We start from the raw sequence: 5,778 nt of genomic DNA, 5'->3' as shown, positions 1-5,778 counted from the left end.
TGGACTTTAAATTGGTACCTGTGGCTGGCCGGCCAATGTATCCTCCCAAACAGCTGCAGGCATTTTATAAATGACGACTCATGTTTCGCATATGCTGAAAGAATGCGCAATCACCTGTCTGTCCAGTCTGAGCTCTTCCACTGACACCCAGCTGCCTTTCCTGCCCTAGGAAGGCAGCTCTCCTAAGTCTGGGCCGGCAAGAGGCAGGCGCATTCTGCTGAGACAGATGCAGTTTTAATCTGCACTGGACACTTGTCTCTGTTGCTGACTTAGCACATAATTCCCTACAGCCCGTGCCGGGATGTATTTTGACATTCCCAGTTGAAGGGTAGGAAAAATATCTGTCTAACCAGAAGAACCTCCCTCTCCCCACGAATGATATATGAGCTCCTTTAATGCCCCTGAATGTTTCATCACCTTCTCGGAAATTTCAAGGCCAGACATATAGTAGTTTAAGAAGTGTTTCATAGCATGTTGTTTTAATCACTTTAAAATTTAAAATTATGATTTCTAAATTGATATTAGAGAATTTGTAAGATGTAGAAAAGTATAAAGGAAAAGAGAAAGATTCATGACCACACCACTAACGATTACTGTTATTTATCATTTTTCTGTATTTTTACCTCCTGTTTTTCCTCTTTAAAGAGTCACAGAGTTGTCTTTCCCCGCCCCCGCCATAAGAACTCTTTGCAAACAAATCTTAGTGGCTCAAGTTGTGTGACTTATCAGTTTACCTAGCAGTGGACATTCACGTTACGACCAGTGTTCCTGTTCGCTTCGCTCTGGTCATGGGTCCTTCGGGTGGCAGACTGTAGACTCTCCAGAGCTGAGGTATCCCAGCAGGCAGCCACTTGTCACATGTGAGTGGGGATATGCTCTAAGTTTAAAATACACACCATGCGTTGAAGATTCAGTAGGAAAAAAAGAATATAACATACATCATTAATAATTTCTATGTTGATTGTAGGTTAAAATAATATTTTGCACATATCGGGTGGGAGTATATTATTGAAATGTATTTGACATTTCTTTTTCCTGTTTTTAATGTGACTACCAAAAAATTTTATATTACACATGTGGCTTTTGCATACATGGCTTGCATTTGTGGCTTGAGGTCTGTTTCCGTTTAGATCACTTAGCTCCACGACCTGCTTTGCCCTGGTCTTTGAAGGGAATGAGGATGAAGAAGGCTGGCCTTTCCTGCACTTTGGGCTCTTGGGAAAAAGTTTTCCCACCCTCTCATTGGTCAAGGATTTCTGGGAAGGATTCTGATTGGATCCTCCCCTCTGGCTGGCCAGGAGGCGTGACTTCTGCCTCCCTTCCTTTGAGAGGAATTAAAGAGGCGGCAACATCTGAGCCAGTAGGCTACGACAGATCCCAGCTTACACTTAGTAGATAATCAAAGGTCTCCAGAAGGATACGGACCATCTCTGTCCAATAGAAATGTGACACGAACCACAGATGTAACCTGGAATTTTCTAGTAGCCATGTTAAAAAAAAAAACTAAACAGAAAATTAAAATATGAAATTAATTTTGATGATATATTTTATTTAACCAGTGTGTCACAAATACTATCATTTCGACATGTAATTATACAAAAATTATTAAGGTGGCATTCTACATTCTCGTTTTCATAGTAAGTCTTTGAAATCTGGTGTGTGTTTTGTGCTCACAGCACGTCTCAGTTGGGACCAGCCACATTCCAAGCATCAACAGCTGTATGTGGCAAGTGGCTGCCATGTTGGACACCCCAGCCCCTCACAGAGCTGTAACCGTTACGGACAGTAACCCAGAAAGGCAAGCTTTCCCATGGGGACCCCGAAGACTCATGTCTCTCTGCCCAGTAACCTCATTCCTATCCGTTGAACACAAATGCTGGGAACTCTTTTTTGCCTTGAAGAGAGGCTCGGTACCTCTGGTGAACTGGTTTACCATGACAGAGCTGCCGTGGGCCTGGCGGGTCTGAGGTCTGGCCAAGGCCAGGGGGGTGTGTGTCCTGGAGGCAGAGGTGTCGCTTGGAAAGGTGAAATTCAGCAGCAGTCTGAAAGAAGGTGGGTGGCCACACTTCCAAAGACACTGCCAGGAGCTGGGGTGGTGATGAAGGTCAGAACAGGGGCTCTGATTCCCACCCCGCCTGGCTCCTCACCGGTTACGTACAGAACCTCCGTTTGTCCGTCTGTAGAATGGGGATGACAACTGCATCCGCCTCACTGGGTCACCGCGAGGTCCCACTGACATAACTGATTCAAGTGCAATGCCCACAGGTTCTGGGCTCAGAGGGGCTCCAGTTCCCGATGACAGTTCTGCGGGGGACTTTGTCCATGCGGAACTGATTGGCCACCCTTTCTCCTGAGCTTCCAGCGTGGCCACCTTTCTCTCCCAGTACTGAATCCTTTGTCTGCTGAGGTATCTTAATGGGAGAGGAGAGTGGACCCTTTCTTACCCCCTCCTGTGTAGCCCACAGTGATCTGCTCCAACTTAAAACGTTCTGAGATTGTGTTTTATTGTAAAACCTCGTGTGTGTCTTTCATTGTGTAGTGTAGTGTATTGTATTTCAACATAAAAATAATGCTTTGAGCTGCCATGAGAAGAGCGAAGCAAATCAAAACCAAATTTTCTGCACCCTTGGTTGGTTCTGTTGAATCTACTGAATTTTGAAGAATCTGCTGATGTGAATAGTGCTGATACCACTGATCAGATTCAACATCTAAACATGTCTCTTTTCTATCTTGCTGACAGGATAGTTTGATAACTCAGTCTCATACCCATGTAGATGCAGGGAGCACAAATATGTTTACTGCTTTATTTCTCAACATTTTTTTTTTTTTTTTAGGCGAGGCAAACCCTTGGTTGACTCACAGATTGCAAAGACTTTGTCAGCTTACCATCCTTTATTTTTTAATTTTTTACACCTACAGCACCTGGTCTTCCTAGGTGGTCTCCCATCCAAGTACTAACCAGGCCCAACCCTGCTTAGCTTCCGAGATCAGACAAGATCAGGCTTGTTCGGGGTGGCATGGCCGTAGACTATATTTCTCAACTTTTGAAGGCAATTTGGCCCTGCTGGTGGATGTGCCCTGGTTATCCTGTGGCTTTGTTTACTTCTGGCCACCATCCCACATGCGAGGGTCACCCATCTCTGAAAAGCAGGGGTTGATAAATGGTTTGGCTCTGGGTTTCTTTTGTGCGGTCTCTCCCTGGGGAAGAGTCTGAGACCAACAGACTCACTATATTTTCATATTGTTCTACAGAGGTGCATGGATTGATTTTGACTTTGTACATGCGACTCTCTTCCACGTGGATGGAAAGTTTAGAGCTTGGCACAGTGCTTACACACCGCGGACGGTCAGGCATGTAGCTCTGGGTCCACCTCAGGCACCGCCAAGCTGGTGTTTGCTGAATATTTATTTAACGGCCTTTTTCTCTTCCATTTGGAAAGATGGTTGGGAAGGTATCATTTTCAATTATTAGTGCATTTTGAGAGAAGTAAATGATTCCCAGATGCTTAGGGACTTTGTGTGGACCTAGGCTAAGTCATGAAGGGCAGTTGGGTTGAAAAGTTGAGGGAGTTCGGGGAGGGAGGACAGAGGGACAGCTGGCATCCTGCCGAGGAAGTGCTGGCCGGGCCTGGGAGCAACGCCCTCCCTCCCACGGGTTCTTCCCACTAGGTCTCTGCTGCTTCCTTCTCTCCTCCTCCTCCTTCCAAAATTACCAGCTGTGACACCATGTTTTCAAGTTTAAGAATAAGGTTTTGAAGATGGCTACAGCTGTACAAACTAAAGAAAAGGAGAAAAGCGTTCAAGTGTAGTTCTCTGAGCAGATAAAGCCAGGACAGCAGATTCCCCCCAACCCACACACATGCCCCCTCGAGATCCCTCTGGGTCTGATTCTATATTTCATTGCTTCTCATATTTTAAACTCCCTTTCGAGAAATACTGGTTATTACAGAGCTACGATTCTGACACTCATTTGGAGTAATTTTCTTCCCAAATGGCAGGCAGTAGAGTAAGACAGACTTGTTCGTATCCCAGCGGCCTCTGGCTGGCTGTGCGGCCTCAGATAAACTGCTTAGCTTTCCAGTCATCAGTTTCCACATCTATAAAATGGGAACAATAATACCTCCCTGTTAGGGTTGGAGTTAGGATAAAATTGGAAAGTTTCCAAAGCATCTGGTATAATGCCTGGTGTGTGGTAAGTGCATGATAAAAATGGTAACTACTATTACAATTTTAAATGTATTGATTCAAAAGCATCCTGGCAACTAAGCAAAAGGAGAAAATGCCCAAGGCCCCAAATGAAGTGGTCCCAGACCCTGTGAGAATAGAGTGACGTGAGCCTGGATGAGAGTGTTTCCAGCCGTTTGACCTCTCTGCCGATTTCTGCTGTCATTGGCTGCTTGGCTAGGAAGGAGTTTGTTACGTGGTTCAAAGCTACTTAGGAACTAAATACAAATGACTTCGGATTATATTCTTATCAGCAGCTTCAATCATTGTGAACCATCATATATAGAAGTCAAAGGAACTTTTAAAATGTAGCCTTTATAGTCTGAAGATTTTGTGTTCCATTATTTTCTTAAGAGGTGGATCGGTCCTTAGGGAAAGCACCCAGTCACTTTGGAAAGCTGGTTGATGAGGCACCCACACAAAGAGTGGCACCCTCCTTGGAGGCAGGGGGCTGAGTGCCTGCCTCCAGGTGCCTGCAAGTGGAATGCCCGGCCTTGGCTTCCAGCTCTGTTGGGTTTCCGAGCGCTCTGCCCCACGACTTCTGGCATAGTGCATCTGGACACAGGGGCCAGCTTCATGGCAAGGTAGTGATTTTCCAAATGAATACGTCCAAACTGACCTGACTTCCCTTTCTGAACCTCTTATTACTGCCACCGGCCGAAGCCACTGGGTTAGACCTGGCTTCAGGTTTGTTTCGGCAGCAAGTTTTGAGAAATGGATATTTTCAACTCTAGCTGGTTGGAGGTGAAAGGAACCTGGGCATTCTTGTTTTAAGCCTCAGAATAGGGAAGGGATGTGGCGTATAACTGGCAGCAGAGCTAGAACTGAGTTCCAGCCCCTGACGGCCCCTGACAGCCCCCTGGTGCCTGAGCTGAAGACCCTGCCACAGGGGAGGAGGCTGTTCTTCCCAGCAATGCCAGCCACCCCAAACTTGCTTTAGGCTTTTGAGAGAAGACCATAGAATTCTCAGTTCTACTGAGGGACAAGCACAGGCCTCAGAGTCAACAGACCTCAAGTTCCAGCTCAAGTTCTAGCTCTGTGACCTTAGGGCATCACCTTCTCAACCGGCGTACTCACCTGTAAAATGGGGACACAAGGTACCTAGAATTAAAGTAGCATTTTTTTTAGAGCATCTGACACAAAATAAGTCCCCTTGCACTTATTCCTTCTTCTAGGCCAAAGTACTTCCACATCCAGCATCTTATCTCATTCTCATCTCCCTTTCGTAGGCATTGTTTGCAGAGGAGAAAAATGGAGACTCAGACAGGCGACGAGGCTTCTCAAGGTCAGAGAGCAGTAAGAGCTGGAGCTGGCACTAGAACCTTCTTCTGGCAAGTTTTTCAGATAGCAAAGTCATGTTTAGGTCCCTGATCATTAACTGATTAGCCTGGTGGAATCTTGGGGAAGTTACTCTCTAAGACAGTGCTGGCCTCTAGAACTTCTATAGTGATGGAAATATTCTGTATCTCTGTGATCTAGTATGATAACTAGCCACATGTGTCCACTGAGCACCTGAAATGAGGCCACTTGAAAATCCAGGCTCAGTTTCAGGGC

General features: G+C 45.8%; 1 protein-coding gene and 1 pseudogene across 1 annotated transcript in view; one reads left to right on the top strand and one right to left on the bottom strand.

Annotated features, from left to right (window-relative positions):
* LOC105309354 (transforming acidic coiled-coil-containing protein 2-like) overlaps nt 1-5,778 on the top strand; it is a 126,357-nt gene that overhangs the window by 6,737 nt on the left and 113,842 nt on the right. The gene's annotated exons all lie outside the window — the stretch shown is intronic.
* LOC111734027 lies at nt 2,911-3,029 on the bottom strand (annotated as a pseudogene).

This window comes from Pteropus vampyrus, unplaced genomic scaffold (genome assembly GCF_000151845.1).
Source record: "Pteropus vampyrus isolate Shadow unplaced genomic scaffold, Pvam_2.0 Scaffold726, whole genome shotgun sequence".
Taxonomy (NCBI): domain Eukaryota; kingdom Metazoa; phylum Chordata; class Mammalia; order Chiroptera; family Pteropodidae; genus Pteropus; species Pteropus vampyrus.
This window is presented reverse-complemented; position numbering and strand designations above follow the sequence as displayed.